Here is a 23,081-nt window from a genome sequence, read left to right on the forward strand (position 1 = left end):
CTAGAGAATTCTCGGGCCCGGGAAAGCCACTTTCATATGTCATGTCAGGACCATGAACTACGTAAAACAAAGAAATGAAGAACTGTAGATACTAATCCAATGAACTGTAGATCCGAATCCAGCAGAAACAAGACTCGAGGTGTCCTCTCAAACTACCACAAAGTCCCAGAGAAAGAAATTTCTCAAAGTACCCTGAGCCCTGACTGCAGTGGACCGTGTGGGGGTTACTTCCCAATACACCGTGCTTTTCCACGACTCGAGGCCTGTCTTCATGCTGTTCCCTCAGTGCACCGTCCCTGCACGGAGCAGAAGTCTGGAGCAGGTCCCTCCCTCATAGTCCCCGAACAATCTAGCCCTGATCTTGGGCTTCTAGGCTCCAGAACCGTGAGAACAGGAGTTCCTGCTGTCTGGAACCACCCCGGCTATGGCAGCCCCAGCAAAACGAGACCCCAACCCCTGGAGAGCGCCTGGTGGGGAAGGAAGAGGATGCAGAGGACAACAGCCGGGAGAGGTGGCTGCTCCTTGGGCTCTACCCAAGACCTTTCGGGGACCCCAGCTAATAAATGCCTTTGAAACAAAACAAAACAAAACAAAACAAAACAAAACAAAACAAAACATTTTGAGTCGATTCTCTGTCATTACAACGAAAGAGCCCTCCCTAATGAGTGGTTCGTGTGTTCCGAGACCCCTGCCTGGGATAATAGTATTTCAGAATGTAATTTCCTTATATCTGCTAAGTATTTCCTTTTTCTAAAAGAGGTAATTAAACTAGCTTCCACTTTGAGAACATCACGACTTAAGGGAACGGACTATAACCTGAGGTGCTAGCAAGCCGTCTTAGAACATATTGGGGCTTTTATGAGACACTTTTATTTATTTATTTTTTTTGAGATTTTTATTTATTTGACAGAGAGAGAGAGCACAAGCGGGGTGGGGCAGGCAGAGGCAGAGGGAGAAGCAGGCGCACCACTGAGCAGGGACCACGGCCCAAGCAGACACTTAGCTAATAGCCATCCAGGCCCCCCTTATCGGGCACTTGTAGGTTGGGAAACCCAGGCATGGGGCGGAATATGGAAGGGATCACCAATCAAAGATGAATTTTGAAGTAGGCATATCTCAATGCAACAGGAAGCAAATTAGATTTGTAGTAGGAACAGCTCAGTTCTTCAAGCAAATCCTCTAAGTAGGATATGGAAGAAAGACTCTGGGATCTGGAACCAGAGGATCCTAGGTTTACACCCGCTTTGGCTCTTTCTGTGTAGCCCGAGGCAAGTAGCTGAGCATTAGGTTCTTGTCGGTGAACAGTATTCAGGACGCTCCCTGGCACGGCCAGGCCCTGACAGCGGGGACGCCAGTACAGCAGCTGGCCCCGGGCCCGGCGCAGAGTGGCGCCCGATAACGAGTAGCACTAAGTCACCCTTCTGCTCATCCATCCTATTCTTTATGCCGAGGGTCCTCGGTTCTTTTATCTGTGAACTCTGGCAGGTGATCCTTGCTAGTAACAGGGTTGTTACGGGGATCCAAAAGAGTTCCCAACTCCAAAGCGTTTTGTCACATGTATTTCAGAGAGAAATGCAAAGATGTCACTAATATAAGGCAAGTAATTAGAAGACCCCAGGGCCCCCCGATTCCTGCATCTAAATGTGGCTTTTCGCAGCTCCAGCTTCACATGAAGGGACCAGCCCGAGTCGGGGAGCAACTATAGTGTGAATCCAAGCCCAGGTCCCACTCAGGAGGCCAAACGCATGGTGCGGAGACACACCGCCCCCCCAGCCCAGGTCCGGGCCTCCAGCTCGCTGTGAGGCATACTCACGCAGACCGGAACTGAATTGGGGGAACGAGCCAACCACAGTCAGAAGAACAAGAGGTGCCCTAACCAGTAAACAAAGGTGCATTTTTTTCATGCATTGCCCCTGCTGTTAGGTGTTAGACACGGAAACAGCCCAGTTGGTACCAAAATGGTCTGTGCAGGAAGATGACACCTGGCCTTGCTCACAGGATGTCTTGAGTTATTCTTGGTAGCCACCCAACTGGTAGGAGAGCCTCTGGCTCCGCTCTGTGCCTTGCTGTCGGCCCTTGAGCAGTTCTCTCCTATTACTGAGCTGACGCTGAGTCATCGCCCCTAAAATAGCAAGGGAGAAGCTAGCTTGCCAGAGTCCAGAAGAGATCAGTGACGAGGAGCCATGGTTTGCAACACTTCTTTCTACCCCAGTCATAGGAGCTCTCACCTTAACAACATGGAAGTCAAGTGGGTTTTTGTTTTGTTTTTTAAAGACAATATATTCCAGGAGGAATGTGCAAAATCTGTCATTCAGTAAGAGAAAAGGTAGTTGTTTGCTGCCTAAACAGGGCAGGTGAAGCCATGGGGTTACCTCCAGCATTTTCAGAGGAGGGCTATTCGTTAAAGTGAACACCACAAGCAGTGTTGACGGGGAAGAGAAATCAGACAAGGAAGATTTGGGTGGGGGGAGGGTGACCGAGGGGGAAGAGTGGGCCACACACCCTTGACCTTATGGTGTTTTACAGGGTGACGGCTTATAGATTCAACAGCTGCAGGCGTGCTGTTGTGTTAGCAGCAGGGAGGCTGGACTTCCTTGCACCATGCCTAGCTTTCCGATGAGGACAGACACAGAAGAAGACAGCTGGCTCATGGAAAGAGAGAGCCAGCCCTGCGCCATGACCTATGTACGCAGAGCAGTGAGCGCAGTGCCACACACAGCAGGACCACTTCCGTCTGAGAAACACACACCAAAAGCACAGCCTCGGTTTTCTTGGCATGCTGTTCCTTCCTGCTGGCTACCTTTTGGTCTATTTTCTCAATTATGTCAGAGGGAGGAAACGCTTATTTTTCACAGTTTAGCAACCTGGTTGGTAAGGTCTGGATAAAATTGCATTTTAGAAATGATTTGTGGTTAACCCTACCTTACTGGTAGTTCAATGTGCTTCTGCCTACATAAGAGAATTAGGGTTTAACACTAGGAAACCTGCGTTTAGGCAGAGTCTGCCCACTAGCAGCTAGTCCTTGAGGAAGAGATTCAAGTCTTAGTTTCCTCACCTGTAAAATATGGTCCATATCTTCTTCTTTTTTTTTAAGATTTTATTTATTTATTCATGAGAGACACAGATAGAGAGAGAAGCAGAGACACAGGCAGAGGGAGAAGCAGGCCCCATGCAGGGAGCCCGTTGTGGGACTCGATCCCGGGTCTCCAGGATCAGGCCCTGGGCTGAAGGCGGCACTAAACCGCTGAGCCACCCGGGCTGTCCTGGTCCATATCTTATGAAAAGAAAATGCATTCAGGTGTTAGGTCAACGTGCTTTTAAGAGCATCACAAAAATGTGCAATTATTAGTAATAGCAAGAAAGGACACTTAGAAATGCCTGACAATGATCCCTGAGAAGTCCAGGGGATAGCAGATACATACACAAAATGCACCTCGTTGCTCTCAAGGTGTGAAGACATCCTTCCTAACAAGAACAAAATAGATTACACACACACACACACACACACACACACATAGTGGAATCCTCAAAAAATGAAGTTCATCCTTCAGTACCCTTATTTGGAAGAAATCCGTTGGAAAACAAGATGTATCTTCGCGAGTCTTTTTGCAGGAGAGCAAACTTACAGTGGCACGTGGAAGCTTTGCTGACATCTGAGAGGATTGTGTCAAATGGAATCTCCAAGCCTCCAAATTAAATTGGAAAAAGAACAGCAAGCAGTCTCCTCAGTGATGTTGCGACTGGAGATTTGGCACGAGCTGATGGGTATAGTTGATGGGTATTTGGGAGACTCTATTTTGGTGATTTGATATAACACGTTTATCTGGTTCACTTTCACTCCCTGGGGTGGGGCCTTCTGTCCCCCTCCCCCTTTTAAGCCATGTCGGGCCAGGGAGAGAACCCCCCAGACAAGTGCTTTATAACCAGTCCTGGACATGGGTTACGTCCTGTTTGTCCTTCCTGGCTCTCTGGCCTGATTCTGCTGGCAACGCCTACTGAAGTTGCCGTTCCTCCACCACCAGGGTTGGCCATCAAAATCACACCGCGTCTGCCCAGATCTGCTCAGAACACTTCTACCGAAGTGGGGGGCGTGCCCTCCTGGGCCACCCTCTGTCACCATGATCCAGAGGAGACTCGCTCTTTGGTTCCAGGGCCACGCAGTGACCTGTGTGTGAAAACCCCCCTTTCTGCTCATTATCTCTCCCACCTGAGACGGAGGCAAAGTCCACGGGATTAGCAGGAGAACCTCTCGAGCAGAGACCAGTGGCTCTCCTCTCATTCTCAGCCCCTTGCTCCTCCTGATGGCTCCCTCACATCATCTGATCAGCTGCATCAAGGTCTTGTTTCCACCATTACTCCATAATCAGCTCACTCGGACGAAGTTTTGAGTTTCACTAAAGCTTTCACTAAATGACTATTAAACACATAGTCGTTCATTCATTCATTCACTGGCGTCCTAAATCTGGTCCATTCAGGTGGCAGCCTGATGGCGGAGGCTGGGTTACCCAAGGGGGCAGCGGGTAGATGAGGACATGCTAGCTTGGCTCCTCGCAAAACCAGGACCATCTCAGCCGCGGTGTCAGATTTCTATTATTTGTAATATTTTCTTCCAAATGTTCTTCTCCTGGTGCTAAAATCTGAACCATATCCATGGGGCACAGTTCACTGATGATCTGAAAACAGTTCTTCACATGTATTTGGCTAAAATAAATTCCAGTTCCATCTCTTTGCCCAATTAAAAATATTAAGTTCCACAAGCCAAAATGTCCAAGCCAAGCCAATCTCCCTAGCGTTAGAATAGTGCTTTGTATGATGTGAGAAAAAAAAATTTTATGACAGCTTAGAGCATACATTTCATCGTGACCGAAGATGAAGCCAACACTGGGGAGAGGAGCGCACGTGGGGAAACACCTCATTGGCCCTATAGTCCACGCCATCACCCAGACAGCTAAAGGAAACCGCCGGTGTGTAACACAAGGTGCCTTCACCATTTCCCAGATATTTGCCAGGGGATCCATCAGTCATGTCCCCATGCTGCTCACCACCAGCAGGGAGGCTCTGCGGGAGCCGCCTGCTGCCCAGGGAAGGGCTGACTCTACCACTTTCCAGAAGAACTGGCCACTGTCAGTAAATTGGGAACCACATCAAGGAAGAATTAGTCCTTTGTGGACTCCTTGGGTTCCCACTTTCTTATCTGACACCTTCTCCTTCTGTAGCCTTGTAATCATCAGTGAACTCACCACCTGTTCTTCCTGCTAGAACAGTGATTTGGTTAACTTAAAGCTCCTCAGTGGTAGAGGTAAGGGTTCTATTTGGTTTCATGTTGAGTTATTTTCCATTTAACATTAATATGCAAGGACGCCTGGGGGTCCCAGGGCATGACCCCCAGGCTCCTGGGATCGAGTCCCGCATCGGGCTCCCTGCATGGAGCCTGCTTCTCCCTCTGCCTGTGTCTCTGCCTCTCTCTCTGTCTGTCTCTCATGAATAAATAAATAAATAAAATCTTGAAAAAAATTAAACTGCAGAAAGCCTGAGACATTTATTTCTTGAGGAGGGGCATTATTATTCTTAGCTGAATGATGTTCTCTTTTTCCTCATTTTAGTTGGTAAAGTTGAGTTTCTATGAAGATAAAGAAGTTTGCCCAAAGTTAACCTAAAATAGTAAAGCATGGGTTTGCAGACTCCCCGTGATATGCAGTGTCATCTGTAGCTTTCTCTACCATGAAACTTCCAAGGTTATGTGCCTCATTATTCCCCATTGCAGACCCATCCCTCCAAAGAAATGTTTTGTTAAAGATCCTAGACAACCGTGATCCCCGTTTTCCTTACTGCCTCATGGCACTTACAGGTTTTCTCATATGTTCCAGGAAGAGGAACTAGTATGAACAAAAATACAAAAATAGGGCTTTCTAAAGCACTTTGGGGAGATGCCAGAGAGGCAAACAGGCAGACTGCAGGTTACAGACTAAGTAACATAGGATATAGGAGTGTAAGGGACGAGCCAGGGTACAATGACTACTGAATCTCTTGCCAAAGAATTTGCCCAGTCCTCCAGTTGCCATGGAAAGCCATGAACAATTGTTCAACAGGATGTAACAAGTTCAGATGTATATTTTAGAGAGCAGCTCAGTAAAGACTAGAACCAATAACATGATACGGCCAGAGATGACTTGGGGGGAAAAAAAAAAGTCTGTAGCAGTAATATCAGAGATGAAGAGGAGGGAAAGGATTCAGAAGACATCATGAAGTTAGAAATGGCAGGCATTGGTAAGCAGTTGGATTCTATGGAGGGGGCTAGGAGAAGACCGAAGGGTAGAAATGAGGAAGGGTAAGTCCAGGCTCTGTGGCTTGGAGTCTAGAGTGGATGGCAACGTTCCTACTTGTGTTAGATAACACAGAAGGAACAGATGGACAGGCCAGAGGACAAGCTCAACTGCAGGCAGGTGGCACCGTGACGAGCTGTATACAGGACATTCAGAGGCAGGTATCAGATAGGCATTTGGAAATTGTAAGCTGAATTCAATACAAAACATGAGTCTAGGAAATTAAAAAAAAATGTATTAGAATGAAAAGGGCCACCCGAAAAGAGTAGAGTAAGGAAAGGAGAAGATGAATGCCAAAAATCTCGGTGGTGTCTACACAAACACGTTGGTGGGGGCATAGAGAAAGCTGGAAGCTCCAGGGACTGACGAACAGTGGTCAGAGACCAAGGTGGAAACAATTGTCCCATAAGGGTCACGGGAAACACCCACACCACGCAAGGGATGCGGACGGTCCTTGCTACATGTTGCTGCCGAGCTATTTTAAAGACATTTTATATCAGATGTCACTTGTTAAATTCTTACTTGTTTTCAATGAAGGAATTCATTGTTTTCGCATCACATCTTTCCCCAAAGTGATCCTTTTCCTTTGCTCATCAGATTGGTTTCTTCTCTCGGGAATACCTCAAAGGGTTTGTCATAGAAATAAAACTAGAAACACGGTCTTTACTTTCCAGACAACACAATTGAAGACATCATGTTTAAGAACTAAGGGACACTTGGTGTGGGGGCATGACCGTTAGCGCTGTGTTGCCTGATGCACCCAACCCAGTCCAAGTATCTGTCCAAATGACCAGCAAAATTGCATCTGTGGTTCAGGCCTCGAGACGTAAGAAGAGGAACCGGAGTGGGAGGCCACAGAACCTGCCTTCAAGGACCGTGTGGAACAATCACAGAGGGAAAATAACGAAGGCATGCCAGTTTTGTTTTTAAGCCCCACAATGATAATAATACAAAAGCTACTGCTGCAGGCTGCTTCCGTCGCCAGGCCTCCCACCCCCCCACCCCCAGCCAAACCTGTTCTTTCCTCCTTCGCCTCACAGACCAGTGCGGGCGCAGCACAGCCGTCATGCTAGAGACTGCAGCTCTCGGCTCCCCGACTTAGGGGAGCCATCTGGTTCTCGGCACAGTCGAGAAAAGCTTAAGGCAAAGTCACTTCTCCCAGATATTTCCTTCTCCTACCTGCTGGCTCTAGCAGGGACCCTGCAGCCAACCCCACTTTGTGCAGATGAAGACGAAACCCCGGGACAGCAGAGAAGGAAGGGGAAAGGACCCAGCACGCTGCTGACCTTCAGTACAGAGGGCGGCCCTCCTGGGTCTGGCTGGCTCCCTGTTACCTGAGGGAGAAGTAAGCCTCTCTCAACTTTAAGCAATGTGTTTTCAGCCTCTGGGCTAGTTTTCTTTTTTTTTTTTTAATTTTTATTTATTTATGATAGTCACAGAGAGAGAGAGAGAGAGAGAGAGACATAGGCAGAGGGAGAAGCAGGCTCCATGCACTGGGAGCCCAATGTGGGATTCGATCCCAGGTCTCCAGGATTGCGCCCTGGGCCAAAGGCAGGTGCCAAACCACTGCGCCACCCAGGGATCCTGGGCTAGTTTTCAATCTGACTGATGGAGCCACCATTTATTGAACGATTAATATACCTCAGCTAAGTGGGTCTTTACATCCTTCTGTGATGTAGTTATTTCATATCCCTGCTTTCCAGGTCAAAAACCGAGACACAGGGGAGTCTGGGCGGCCCAGTTGGGTAAGCATCCAGTTCTTGATTTCAGCTCAGGTCTTGACCTCAGGGTCATGAGATGGAGCCTTGCGTTGGGTTTCATGCTTGGCATGGTGCCTACTTTAAAAACTAAACAGGGACGCCTGAGTGGCTCAGTGGCTGAGCAGCTGCCTTCAGCTCAGGTCATGACCCTGAGGTCCTGGGATCAAGTCCTGCATCGGGCTCCCCGTAGGGAGCCTGCTTCTCCCTCTGCCTGTGTCTCTCATGAATAAATAAAATAATTTTAAAAAATAAGAAATAAAAAAAAGCAAGACACAGACAAGCAAAATGAATAACTTTCCCCTGATCAAGCAGCTACTGGAACCAGGAATCTACATTTGCGTAACTCTCAAGCTCACAATTTTAACTCAGTGTTGTCATTATTAAGTCGTATTTGAATAAGAACAATTCTAAGTGTTAAGCTTCTAAAAATATGTATTTTAAAGATTTTATTTTTAAGTAATCTCCACACCCAATGAGGGGCTTGAATTCACAACCCTGAGATCAACAGCTTCACACTCTACTGACTGAGCCAGCCAGGCGCCCTAACAAATATTTTTAAATTATTAAATAAGACTTTTAATAAATAACAATAATTGCTAAGTACTATTATTAAAGCAACTTTGGGGGGCACCTGGGTGGCTCAGTAGGTTGAGCGTCTGCCTTCAGCTCAGGTCATGATCCCGGCCAGGGTCCTGGGATGGAGCCCCGCGTTGGGGTCCCTGCTCTGTGGGAAGCCTGCTTCTCCTTTGTCCTCTGCCTTTGTGCTCTCCCATTCTCTCTGTCAATTAAATAAATAAAATATTTTTTAAAAAGCAACTGTCATTTATTGAATGATTATTATTTGTCAGGGTCTATGCTAATTCCTTTACTCACATCAACCCATCTCAGTTTTACAAAAGTGCAGTGGAATAGCCATTCCTCTTGTCCCCATCGTGAAGGAATGAGCTCTTGAGCAGTTCTCCAAGGGCACTATCATGTGTTGAGTCGTGTGCTCCCTCGGATTCACATGTTGAAGTCCCAACCTCCGGTACTTCAAACATGAGATCTTGTTTGGGAGGTCGGCGACCTGGGAGATGCGTGATCACAGAGATGGTTAAATTAAGAGGGGACCATAAGGGTGGACCCTAATGTGATATGACTAATGTCCTCATGAGTAGAGGGAATTTGGACACAGACACATGCAGAAGGAAGATGATGTGAAGATGCCGGTAGAAGGATGCCTGGGTGGCTCAGCGGTTGAGCGCTTGTCTTCGGCTCAGGGCGTGATCCCAAGGTCCTGGGATCGAGTCCCACATTGGGCTCCCTACAAGGACCCTGCTTCTCCCTCTTCCGGAGTCTCTGCCTCTCTCTGTGTCTCTCAGAAGGTGGCCACCTACCAGCCAAGAAGAGAAACCACGGAAAAACCATCCTTGACAACACCCCAATCCTGGACTTCTAGCCCTCAGAATCGTGAGCAAGCATGTACCTGTTGTGAACCCCCCTGGTGTGTGGTGTTGGGTTAGGCCATCACACAGATTGCAGGTAACTCCTGGTGGTGAGGGGTGCACGTAGCCCAGAGCAAGCACAGAGACCATTTCACAGAGGAGAAATAAGCGTAGGCCGAGGTGTCAGTACGAACCCCATAGTGGAGATGGCAGTTGAGGGGCGTCTTGGAGAAGTGTGCAAGTGTCCTCAGATGAGAAAGAGAAAAGGATCTGCTCAGGGTGGAGGAGGAAAGCCTGGGAAGACAGCTGGGGCTCTCCAGTGTGTGGACGCTGCTCCGGCTGGACGCCCAGAGGCAGGGGGGCCTGTGACGAGTGGTGGGGGTGCGGGGTGGGGGATGCAGCAGCAGGTTCACAGAGGATGCCCCCAGCTGGGTCTGGGGGCCACTGGGGTCTCTAAGGAACCCTCAACAGTCCTCAACAGCTCAACAGCTCTGGAAGGCCAGAGAGAAGGGCCTCATGTGGCCACCAGGAGGCCTTCCCATCTGTCCCTTTCCAGTGAAAGTCGACAGCCTGGATCTGCATGGTGTTTCTCCCTTTTGACCTTTTCCCATCTAGAGGATTGTTTGTTTTCTAGTCTCACTAGCAACTACTGTTCAAAGGTCAGCCGGCCACAGCGTCTACTTGTCAGTCAATCCAGCCGGCAGTGAAAGTTCTCTGTTTGAAAGGAAATGTCTTTGCCTCATCCTGATGGATGATTTCATGCGTCCGCTTGGCTGAGCCCTGGTGCCCAGATGTTTGATTAAACATGCTAGATGTTTCTGCAAGGGTGTTTTTTGATGAGACTAAAATGTAAATTTGGAGGCTTTGTAGTAAAGCAGATTACCCTCTGTGGTGTGGGCGGGCCTCATCAGATACAGAACAAAGGCTGACCACCCCCCAGGAAGACAGAATCTGCTTTCCCTGTACCCAGTGTCCGTCCCTGGTTGTGAGGTGTGGGAAAGCACCACTGAAAGCTTGGAAAGCAAAGTCTGCTGAGCCGGCACACTGTCCTCCCCACGAGTGGTCCTGTGAAACCTTGACACCGAGGGGCCCCATGAGAAGAAAGGCCCTGCATCCCTGATTTCCTGAGCCTCAAGTCAACAGCTCATTTATTCCTTTTCTTTTATTTAAAGGCAGTAGTAGAGATGAGGTCTGAGCTTTATTTTTTTTTTAATTTTTAAACATTTATTTATCCATGAGAGACACACAGAGAGGCAGAGACACAGGCAGAGGGAGAAGCAGGCTCCATGTGGGGAGCCCGACGTGGGACTTGATCCTGGGTCTCCAGGATCACACCCCAGGCCCAAGGCAGGCGTGATCAACCGCTGAGCCATCCAGGCGTCCAAGTTTTCACATTTTTCTAATTAATCACCAAGAAATAAGCCATTCCTGCCATGTCAAGCTAGAAAATGACCGAAGGAGGTGAGAAACGTGTCTCGCCAGTGATGCAGACCTGCCCGTGTAGCCCAGGTGCCCATGGATGGATGGGGTGGGGGGGACCAGGCAGGTCGGATGGGGGAGGGATGAAAGGCACTGTCCTATAAATCACACCAAAGAGCAGGGTTTTGCCTTAAGAAAAAATAAGAAGGGATCCCTGGGTGGCGCAGCAGTTTGGTGCCTGCCTTTGGCCCAGGGCGCGAGCCTGGAGACCCGGGATCGAGTCCCACGTCAGGGTCCCGGTGCATGGAGCCTGCTTCTCCCTCTGCCTATGTCTCTGCCTCTCTCTCTCTCTCTCTCTGTGTGTGTGTGTGTGTGACTATCATAAAAAAAAAAAAAAAGAAAAGAAAAAGAAAAAGAAAAAACCCATTTTCCAAAGTGGTAACAGTGTGGGGGTGGTTTGTTTTGGTTTTTACCGTGAGAAGAACTGTGGCTTCTGTTTTCATGACCAGGTGTGATGGGGGCAACGCCAGTGGCCCCTGTTCTGTTGGGGAGTTGTTGGGGGGGTAACGAAGCTCCTTCCTCTTTCCTCTCGTGCCCCGTGGGGATGCTCTGGGTTACAGACAGGCTGCCGCGGGCTCCCAGCCGTGTGGGAAGAGCTGCGTGACCTTAAGGACCCAACCTAGAGAGCTGCGGCGGGGCTCACAGCAACGTGACTCCCGAGAACCAGGGTGGCAGGCCGGGTGCCCAGCGGCAGACGAGGCCTACGGGCGCCCTGGGAGTGTCAGTGGGCCTTTAGGAGGAAGGAGTCCCCCCGGATGCCCCGGCTTCGGTGTGGGGCTGGGTGAATCAGCCAGATGCAAAAGGCCGAGCACCGTGCAGCTCCCCTGGTGGGAGAGAACTAGGACAGTGAAATCCATAGAGACAGGAGTAGGATGGTGATTTCCAGGGGTGGGGGACACAGGGGGTTAAGGGTTACTCTTCAGTGGGTGCAGAGTTTTAGTTTGGGAAGGTGAAAGGTTCGGAAGGCGGGTGCACGGAGCCCAGGCCACGAATCCACGCACTCGAAGATGCTTTCCATGGTAGGCCTACCTTACGGACAATCTGTCATGTGATGGGGACGATGTGGCCACACTCACAAGTTTTCTAAGAAATCACTGATGGCTTTAGAGTCTGCTGAAGCTGGACTCGAATCTCCGTCCGCCGCTGACCACCGAGATGGCCCCGAGCACAATTCCTGGGCTACGGGGTGGTATCCCCACTTTCAAGATGCTGCTGATCACACCTGTCGCAGCTCCTGCACGGGACCCCTGGGCTGACCCGCAGCCACTCCCCGGGGGAACTGAGCCCCTAGAGGGACAGGCTCCCAGCGTGAGAACCACCTCCTCCTGCCAAGGCTCCTTGGCCAACACCCAGGGGCTCTAGGAAGCGGGGACAACAGCCCGAATCCAGAAGGAACCAGCCCCAGGACACAGGCACCAAGTCCTAAGATGCAAGTAACCACGAGTGACCCTGTGGCCGGGTGGGTGGGGTGGGGAGAAACCCTGGAGCATCGTGGCCTGGAACCTGTCCCACTGTCGCTGCTCCTGTGGGGACCTGGTGGCAGCGGCTCCTCTGTCCTGCTCCCCCCACGCAGCCTGAGGTCACCCAAACCTCGCCTTCTTGCCGCTGTGCTGAAAAGTTGCAGGAAAACCACCTTTCCGTTTAGGGGGGTTTGGGTTTTTTGGTGTGTTTGCTTTTAAAAGATTTTACTTATTTATTCCTGAAAGACACACAGAGAGGGAGAGAGGAAGAGACCAGGCTCCCTGCGTGGACCTGCCGGGGGACTCGATCCCGGGGCCCAGGGTCACGGCCTGGGCCCAAGGCAGCCACCCAACCCCTGAGCCCCCCGGGTGCCCCAGTACTTTCAGCTTCCGGGGGCGAATCTGTGCTGGTCTGCTTACTCTCTAAGTGATTACCCCCCCCCCCCCACTCACACTCGAGCCATGGGGCACCTGGCTTGTGTCTGCAGTCCTCCCCTTGCAATCCCAGTCACCGTCCTGCCCGTGGCCTCTGCTGCGACACTGGGAGCCCTCAGCCCCACCTCCATCCTCATAAAGCAGAGGACCCCATGTCCACTTACCTGCTCTGGCACCTGCAGGAGGCAGGTTGTCATCATACACGTTGGGACCCACCAGGACCCACTGGGCCGTAGTACCCTCTGCTCTCCAGCCTGCTTCCCACGCAGGCTCGCTTCGCAGGTGGAAACCAGAACTGCCCCACCGCGCCCACGGAGGTGGGAACAGCCCTCGGGGGCTGAAATGCAGCCTGTGCCCACGGGGGTGGCTCCGCGCTCTCCTTACAACACCCAGGTCGTAGCGGCCCAAGTCCTTCCCTGAATCTTCCTTTAGAAGTAGCACCCTTATGGCATGGTCGGATGGCAGCTCTTCGTGTGTCAGACCAATGGCTCTTTCAACATCTGTCTCACCCATTGGATGCAAACTTCCAGAGCGGGGAGGGTCACACATGCATTTATCACCCCTCTCCCCCATGACTGAGGCTAGTGCTGGCTACATGTTTACTAAAATAAAATGTTGGACATCAGCAGAGACGTAAAATACAGTGGTCAGCTCCACTTTGTGAAACCGTCAAAGGAAGAGTGTTGACCTACTTTGAGCCATTAAGACATGCTACACATTTCTCTAGGGTCCATAGAAAACAAAAGAACAAGTTGACTTGTCTGCTCTCCAGGAGCTGACAATTTCAGGGAGGAAAACTATAGGCAAACGATAACTAAAATCAAATCCTAAGGTGGCTTCCGTAGAGGTCAAAAAATTGCTTATAGTTACGTACATCAACCCCGGAAGCAGCAGCAGCCTAAATGCCTAGAACAATGATTCTCAAAGATTGGCCCAAACTATTCCATAGCCTTTGATTCTTACTCTTAGGGGCTGCCTGAGATCCTCCCCCAGTTCCCTTGCTTTTTAGGCACGTGTACCTTGGAGCAAGCTACTTGATTTCGCTGTGCCTCAGATTCATAATCCCTATCCAGAGGAGATTAAGAAATTAATCTGCACTAGTTTAGCTCCATAGTCTCCACACAGTAAGGGCTCAAATATGTAAGTCTCGTCATCATTATTATCGAGACTTGCTAATTACAGTGAGCCTCTGAGAATTAATAAAAGCCAGTGTTGGTAGTAAAAATTATCGTAATTCTACAGCTTATGAAAGACTGTATGTAATTCAGTGGACTGGTTGCTAGGCGATGCTTGTGACTCCACAGAAGTTCCTGCTGCCCATGCCCCCCACAGGTACCGGGTGGAACCTCTGCTGTGCTCGGGAAGCACATCTTGTCATTAGTGTTATTAGAAGATTGTTATAGTTTCCACACTGGCTCTTTTTGTTCTTGGAGCCATCAATTCCCATTAGTTTAGCTTCCTTGCTGTCCACATGGTTTATCGTCGCCTGTCTAATTAACTCATGTATCGTTAAGTTGTTGCATCGACCACATTTTGGGGGCTTACAACCTTCCAGTGATTATACTTTGAGATAAATGCACAGTGAATTTCAAGTTTAAATGATTGTACTCCTATTGGAAGCCCAAATGGGTAGACAATCCTTCTACTTCCCTTTTTCTCTGTAAACTTCTTTAATAATAACTTTTCATTCCTATTACTAAAATAACTAAATTATTTTACCAGTACAAGATTGAAGTGGGTGATGTAGGTAGCCCAAAGGGTCTCTTGCATTTCCTAATAGGCCTCAGTAAAAAATCCTCAAAATGAGAAACAAATGATTACATACACACCAATACCCCGATATGCTTAATAGAGCATCCAGCACATAGTATGCACTGTATTGTTATTATTATTACTACTACTACTACTATTATTATCATTTAGCAAACTATTTTTTGAACTTTGAATAATGACCCCAAAGATACCCACGTCATAATCCCTGGAGTCTTTGAATATTATCTTACAAGGAAAAAGGGTCTTGGTAGATGGGATGAAATTAAGGATCTTGTGTCGGGGGGAGACTATCATGGATTATCCAGGGGGCCCTAAATGCTATCACAAGTGTCCTTCTAAGAGGGGGCAGGAGATATTTGTCATAGAAGAGAAAGGACGAGGTGTGAGGATGACAGAAAAAGAGGGAGATGTGAAGATGCTAAACCGATGGCTTTGCAGAGAGAGGAAGGGGCCATGAACCAAGAGATGCCAGCAGCCACCCAAGGCTGGAAAAAGCCAGCAAACAGTTTCTTCCTCGGAAGCTCCAGAGACAGCACAGCCCTGTGACATCTTCATATTAGCCCAGAGAAACCGATTTTGAACTTCTGGCCCCCAGAACCATGAGAGAATAAATGTGTGATGTTCTAAACCACCAAATTTGTTACAGTATAATTGTTATAATTTGTTACAGTAGCTAAAGAAAACTAGTATGTGTTATTTTCTTTGTTGATGTTAAATCTTTTTAGAAGACCATTATAGGGATGCCTGAGTAGCTCACTGGTTCAGCTCAGGTCATGACCCCAGGGTTCCGGGATCGAGTCCCAAGTCGGGCTCCCTGCATGGAGCCTGCTTCTCCCTCTGCCTGTGTCTCTGCCTCTCTCTCTCTTTGTGTCTCATGAATAAATACATAAAATTTTTTTTAAAAAGGAATATTCAATTCTTACTTACTCTGTTTCATCTTGCCTGTTAAAGAAACTGATCTTCAGTTGGGAAGGGAGTTAGAGAATTTTTTTTTTTTTTAAGATTTTACTTTTCAGTACTCTCTACACCCAACATGGAGCTCAAACCCACAACTCCAAGATCAAGAATCACATGCTCTACCAACTGAGCCAGCCAGGTGCCCCAGGAATAAGAGAAAATTTTAACCTGAAAAAAAAAAAAGTGACAAATTTAAGAGAAAATCTCCAAATCAATGCCATGCCCCCAAAGTAATTAAGTTTCCTCATTTTGAGAAAACATGCAGAATAAAGCATTCTGTTGCCATAGTTACCTGCTTATATCAGGTCCACTTGAGCCTGTCACAGGGGGTGATGTGTCCCAAAGCAACAAATCTAATTCTAAACGTGAAGGTGGTGAACTGCTTGGGGAGGTATCCCGGGTATAAATGCTTTTGAAAGCAAGTGAGCAATAATCTGTTCAGCTACAGTATATGTTTTGATGACAGAAATTAGCTCTTACGTGATTGATACATAGGGTGGTGATGTCGGCCTAACGAGGGAGTTATGTTGGATCGTACACAGCTTTTCCTAAGCAAAGAAAACTAGAAGAGTGGAAATACCATCAGGTTCCCTCTAGAAGAACAAGTGCTCAGATCAACTGTTAGGCGCAGTCCACAGTCTTTTCAGCCGCATCAGATAAGCAAATAGTACCGGTTGCCCACGTCCTCCCTTCTTCCCTTGAGAGGTGCACGCCCATCTTTGCATAGATCTGGGCGCGTGACAGGTTACACTTCCTGTGTCAACCTTAAAGGAAGCCCCTTGGCTCAGAGCTGCACTTCCAGGTGCATCACGGCAGGGGATCCTCTAGCTTTGAGGACCACCTTTCTGGGCTGTCCAGGACCACTGCTCTGGGAGAGCCGAGCCAAACCCGTATCATAATACCTGAAGGTCAGGCCTGGAACAGGGGTGACTGAGAAAAGAAAAGATGTTGGTTTTGTTAGTACTCTGGTTATAAAGCTGCCTAGATTTTGGATCATCTGCCCCAGCCCATTTTTTTTCCCTAAGTACCATTATTTTGGGAGCATGATTTTTCAGAAAATAAGATTTCTCATGAACGATTATGTTGACTACTAGATACAAAAATGGCAATTCTACTAAAATTGTCGTTGTATTTTGTATATGACCCAGCATGTCTATTTTTCAGAACCTCTCTCTGAAAAATAATCATATGGATACACAGGAAATATGTATGAAGGTGGTCACTGAAGCATCGTTAGAAGGAGTATAAAATGGGAGGAGCTAATTGTCCAACTCTCACTGGGGAAGTTCTTAAGCAAAATGTAGTCTATCCACACCATAGAATATTAGGAAATGATTGTATTTTCTTTTTCTTTTTCTTTTTTTTTTTTTAAAGATTTATTTATTTATTCATTCAGAGAGAGCGAGAGAGAGGCAGAGACACAGGCAGAGGGAGAAGCAGGCCCCATGCAGGAAGCCCGATGCGGGACTCGATCCCAGGTCTCCAGGATCACACCCCAGGCTGCAGGCGGCACTAAGCCGCTGTGCCACCGGGGCTGCCCTGTATTTTCTTTTTCTGTTTAAAAATATTTTGGGGGCAGCCCGGTGGCTCAGCGGTTTAGCGCCACCTTTAGCTCAGGGCCTGATCCTGGAGACCTAGAATCAAGTCCCACGTCGGGCTCCTTGCATGGAGCCTGCTTCTCCCTCTGCCTGTGTCTCTGCCTCTCTCTCTCTCTCTCTCTCTCTCTGTGTGTGTCTCTCTCATGAATAAATAAATAAAATCTTAAAAAAAAAACTTAAAAAATATTTTTGAGTAGGCTCCACACCCAGCATGGAGCCCAATGCAAGACTTGAACTCACAACCTTGAGATTGAGTCCTGAGCTGAGATCAAGAGGAGGATGCTTAACCAACTAAGCCATCCAGGCGTCCTGCAACAATTTTTTATAATGCAGCAGTGACCTATGTAGATCTAGAAGGATCTGCTAGATAAAATGCTGAGTAAAACAAAATTTAAAAAATATGACACACAAAAAAAAATATGACACAAACAATATTATGTATTTTCTACAATTGCATATAAACATATGTGTATGTATGTAGGTATATGTGTGAGCATATATGTGTGGGTATATGTGTGTATATATACATATATTTATACATACAAACATATATTTATAATATATAATATATATAAACATATAATAAAATACATATATATTTATAATATATACATAATATACACAAATGTGTACATAATACATACATATGCATAATATACATATATATACACACATGTACTCATGCATACATACAAATATATAGGAGATAAAAGATTTGAAAGAATATGAAAAGAGTAAAACTTTGAAGATGGGGAGTGGTTCAAGGGTGGTTTGGTTTATTGATAGTTCAATTTCTTTAGCAAGGAGCCTATATTCATTTTTACATGTTTAATAAAAATCCAGTGTAAAACAAGAAGAGAAGGAGCAGAGTACAATGGCTAAAAGCACAAACCCAAGGGCCAGATTGTGGGTTTGAGGTTCAGATTTGACACTTTCTGCCCATGTGACCTTGAGCTATTTATTTTTTATGTGCCTTTGTTTCCTCCATAATAACGTAGGAAAAATGACTGTGCCCACCTCATAGGGTTATCATGAGAGGGTTAAGTTACCCTTAAACCACTTAGAAAATACCTGGTGCACAGTAAACATGTTCAATAGTTATTTTTTAAATGTTTTAAATAATAGATTTTTTTAAAAAATTTTAAAGATTTATTCATTCATGAGAGACAGGCAGAGGGAGAAGCAGACTCTGTGTGGGTAGCTCGATGCAGGACTCGATCCCTGAACCCCGGGGGTCACGCCCTGGGCCCAAGGCAGACACTCAACCACTGAGCCACCCAGGCGTCCCTAAAAAAAATTTTTTTTTCAAAATGCAGAGGAATATGATATAGGATGTGTTGAATGAGAGCCATTGGGATACAGCCCTCGGGGGAGGGACAGGACATATCACCACACACGACCGTCTAAAACTCCTCTGCTTTTTGACTTGTTTCTTATTTCCTCCCTACAGCCTCCCCCTCTTCCTGAATTCTCCTTCCTGTGCCTTCTACAGAGAAGTATCTCCACTCAGTATTCCAAAGACCTGAATAAGCAAAGGATGGGCCGTAGGATGGTGGGGGGTGGGGGGGTGGGGGTTGGAAATTCATTCCAATTTCTGTTTTCACCTTGACACACTGATAATCGTACCTTTGCCTCCATGCCACAGGTCCCAGCGCTGTTGACGGAGCTTCTGCAAATGCCAGAGGAAGCAACAGACGTAAGCTTGTTCTAAGTCCTACCAACCCTGTGAGTTGAGGTCCCTGGAGAGCACAGAGAAGTGGCGGGGGAGGACAGAGCACCCACGGGAGCTGCAGGTGCATGCCACAGGGGAAGATGCCATGCCTATCATCTCTCTTCCTCTCCCCCTCCTCCTTCTCCCCCCAAGCCCTCTCTCCCTCTCCTTCTCCCTCTCTCTGGCCTCTCCAGCAGCCTGGTGGAAGGTCAAGGGGCACCAGGGAGCTCCCTCTGCAGCAGCTGTTCACTCAGAGCCCGAGGATCCCTCTCCTGTCCCACCTCATCCATGTCAAGGTGACGCTCCTCAAATCCCTCCCGTCCGTTGCAAGAGGCTCAGTAGGAAAACCAGGGCAGGAACACCAGCCCTACAGCCTGCCTCGCGCTTCAGCCCCCTGGCGTACCAGGATACCAGGACAAACTGGCCATTCCCAGCAGTGTTCAGAGTCACTTAATTCCTTGCATCTGTTTTCTGATTTTTCAGAGAATAATCTCACCTTATTTTACACAATTTTATTTTTATTACTTTTATATTTACAGGTCCTTAAGCTAAGTTTTATGTCAGAAAATCTTAAATATTATTTAATATTTAATCTTAAATATTATCTATGGTTTACCTTATTGGGTAAACCATATTTACCTTATTGGGTAAACATATATTACCTTATTGGGTAATTATTCTTTGACTTCATCCACTCTGATTATCCTTATCAACTCATTTAAAATTTTTGTTTATCGGGCATCCGGGGTGGCTCAGCAGTTTAACGCCGCCTTCAGCCCAGGGCCTGATCCTGGAGACCCGGGATCGAGTCCCACGTCAGGCTCCTTGCATGGAGCCCGTTTCTCCCTTTGCCTGGGTCTCTGCCTCTCTCTCTCTGTCTCTCATGAATAAATAAATAAAAATATTTTAAAAATAAATAAATAAAAAATAAAATTTTTGTTTGTTTTTTTTCCACACTGGAAACAAAAAATGTTGTTTTTAGAAAGGAACCGATACCAGTCACTCTCTGAACCTGGAAGCACACCTTCTCTGTACTCGTCGGCCTTAAACAGGCCCTTTATGGGAACCGGGTTGCACGGCGATCTCCATGGACTCCTTTTTTTTTTTTTTTTTTGCATTTTATTTGTTTTTTAATTTATTTTTTATTGGTGTTCAATTTACCAACATACAGAATAACCCCCAGTGCCCGTCGCCCAATCACTCCCACCCCCCGCCCTCCTCCCCTTCTACCACCCCTAGTTCGTTTCCCAGAGTTAGCAGTCTTTACTTCTGTCTCCCTTTCTGATATTTCCCACACATTTCTTCCCCCTTCCCTTATATTCCCTTTCACTATTATTTATATTCCCCACATGAATGAGAACATACACTGTTTGTCCTTCTCCGATTGACTTACTTCACTCAGCATAATACCCTCCAGTTCCATCCACGTTGAAGCAAATGGTGGGTATTTGTGGTTTCTAATAGCTGAGTAATATTCCATTGTATACATAAACCACATCTTCTTTATCCATTCATCTGTCGATGGACACCAAGGCTCCTTCCACAGTTTGGCTATCGTGGACATTGCTGCTAGAAACATCGGGGTGCAGGTGTCCCGGCGTTTCATTGCATCTGTATCTTTGGGGTAAATCCCCAACAGTGCAATTGCTGGGTCGTAGGGCAGGTCTATTTTTAACTGTTTGAGGAACCTCCACACAGTTTTCCAGAGTGGCTGCACCAGTTCACATTCCCACCAACAGTGCAGGAGGGTTCCCTTTTCTCCGCATCCTCTCCAACATTTGTTGTTTCCTGCCTTGTTAATTTTCCCCATTCTCACTGGCGTGAGGTGGGATCTCATTGTGGTTTTGATTTGTATTTCCCTGATGGCCAGTGATGCAGAGCATTTTCTCATATGCATGTTGGCCATGTCTATGTCTCCATGGACTCCTAACTGGGGTTGGAGAGGACACGCTGAAGGCCGCAGTTTGTTTGTTTGTTTGTTTTTTAAGATTATCAAATTTTATTTTTTTAATTTTTTTTAATTTTTATTTATTTATTTATGATAGTCACACAGAGAGAGAGAGAGGCAGAGACACAGGCAGAGGGAGAAGCAGGCTCCATGCACCGGGAGCCCGACGTGGGATTCGATCCCGGGTCTCCAGGATCGCACCCTGGGCCAAAGGCAGGCGCCAAACCGCTGCGCCACCCAGGGTTCCCAAGGCCGCAGTTTGAACCACCCCGGTCACCTGAGCCAAGCTCAATCAAACATTCCCAAAGGAGATGTTGGAAACCATTCATATGACGCTGTCATTTTGTTCTCAAGATCAGTCCTTCTGCACATGGAGATTGCTCCCCATGGCCAGGCCAAGCCTAGGCCATCACAGGCTGGAGGTCAGCCCTGGAGAAGGAAGGGGCTGGAAAGAAACAAAGAGCCACATCAAGACAGGAAAGGGGAAGCGCTTCCCCCTGATAATAGGCCTTGAGTGGCTCCTTGGCTTCCAGGGGCTGCCAGGCCACAAGGACCTCAGTCCTGAGGTTGTCAAAGGGGCAGAGGACCCGCGCTGGCGCTGGAGAGGTGTCTAGCATCCACAGCCGCCGGAGCTGACACATGCCCCCAAATTCAAGAATCTTAGAAAAAAAGCAGCAATTCATAAAGGAGAAGCACGAAAGAATTTCTTTATATTCTATTTTGAACGAGGTAACAGCCCGTGCACCGGTTGTCTTTTCTTAGGAGTCTCTGGTGTTCTCATAGTGAAAGGTAATGTTTTTAAAAACCTAAGAACTAGCACTGAAAATGGCTTCGGGGCAAACCCAACGCGTTGGTTTACAGGGATGAATAAATACTTCATAAATGTTTCATTAGGAGAGTTTCATCTTTTAAACTAGTCTTTTTTTTTTTTTTTTTTTTGCTATATTCACAAATCTTGATTTAGAGGCGCCTGGGGGGCTCAGCGGTTGGATGTCTGCCTTCAGTCCAGGGCGTGATCCTGGAGCCTGGGATCAAGTCCCGCATGGGGCTCCCTGCATGGAGCCTGCTTCTCCCTCTGCCTGGGTCTCTGCCTCTCTCTCTGTGTCTCTCATGAATAAATAAAATAAGATAAAACAAAAGAAAAGCTCCTGAGCGCTTGCTGCCAGGAACACTAGCTAACTTGCCCAAAGTCATAGGAAGAGGCGAATGAGCCAGGACCCAGCCAGTGAGCCTGCCCCTGGAGTCCAGTCTGTTTTTTGTTTTTGTTTTGTTTTTTTTTTCTTAAAGATTCCATGTATTTCTCTGGGGGAGAGTGAAAGGAAAGAGACGACAGAAGAGGGGAAAAGCCCAGCTGTCACGACACTGGAGCCCAACGTGGGGCCCAATTAAAGCATCAGGGGTCACCACCCGAGCCGAGGGCAGCCAGACGTGGAGCCCGATCCCAGCACCCAGGGTCACCACCCGAGCAGAGGGCGGCCAGATGTGGGTGGGGCTCGATGACAGCACCTGGGGTCACCACCCCAGCCTAGGGCAGCCCGACGTGGGGCCCAATCCCAGCACCCCAGGGCCACCACCCGAGCAGAGGGTGGCCCAACGCGGGGCTCGATCCCAGCACCCGGGGTCAGCACCCGAGCCGAGGGCGGCCGATGTGGGGCCCGATCCCAGCACCTAGGGTCAGCACTCGAGCCGAGGTTGGCCCGACATGGGGCTCTATCCCAGCACCCCGGGGTCACCACCTGAGCCAAGGGGCGGCCCGATGTGGGGCTCGATCCCAGCACCCTGGGGTCAGCACCCCAGCTGAAGGTGGCGGCCAGGCCGCATGGAGCGCACTGGTGTGGCGCCGGGGGGAGGCGAGGCTGGGGGTCCGGGTCCCCATCCACCCCCCAAGGTCCCCAGGTGCTCCCACGCCGCACCCACTGGACACCTGCTGGTCCTCGTCGTGCCCACGGCCCCGCAGCAGCGCCCGCAGCGGCCTTTCGCTCACGGAGGAAGCCAGTCGCCTGCGGAGAAGCAGGTGGGTCGAGAGCACTCCTAGCCTCCCTGTTGGGGGGACCCCGGGCCCCACAGTGTGCCCCCGTGTGACCCCGAGCCCTGCCTGCGGCCCAGTCCGCCCTCAGGCCCTGGGGACGGCGGCTCCGGGTTGGGGGTGGCTCCGTGGTCGGTGTCTGCTCTGGTCCAGGCCCCGGGAGGAAGGGCCGGGAGGACAGGCCGGG

General features: G+C 48.4%; 1 long non-coding RNA gene across 2 annotated transcripts; it reads right to left on the reverse strand.

Annotated features, from left to right (window-relative positions):
* Positions 1-8,514: 8,514 nt before the first annotated feature.
* LOC144291430 (uncharacterized) lies at positions 8,515-15,432 on the reverse strand. Of its 2 annotated transcripts, XR_013358687.1 has the most exons (4): positions 13,046-15,432; positions 11,400-12,685; positions 8,957-9,149; positions 8,515-8,861 (listed from the first exon to the last, which is right to left on the reverse strand). It is a non-coding gene; the product is annotated as an uncharacterized LOC144291430 (long non-coding RNA). The 2 variants fall into 2 exon arrangements; XR_013358686.1 differs by lacking the exons at positions 8,515-8,861; positions 8,957-9,149 and adding an exon at positions 10,720-10,948 and having other exon boundaries at positions 13,046-15,427.
* Between the last annotated feature and the right edge of the window lie 7,649 nt (positions 15,433-23,081).

This window comes from Canis aureus, chromosome 20 (assembly GCF_053574225.1).
Source record: "Canis aureus isolate CA01 chromosome 20, VMU_Caureus_v.1.0, whole genome shotgun sequence".
Taxonomy (NCBI): domain Eukaryota; kingdom Metazoa; phylum Chordata; class Mammalia; order Carnivora; family Canidae; genus Canis; species Canis aureus.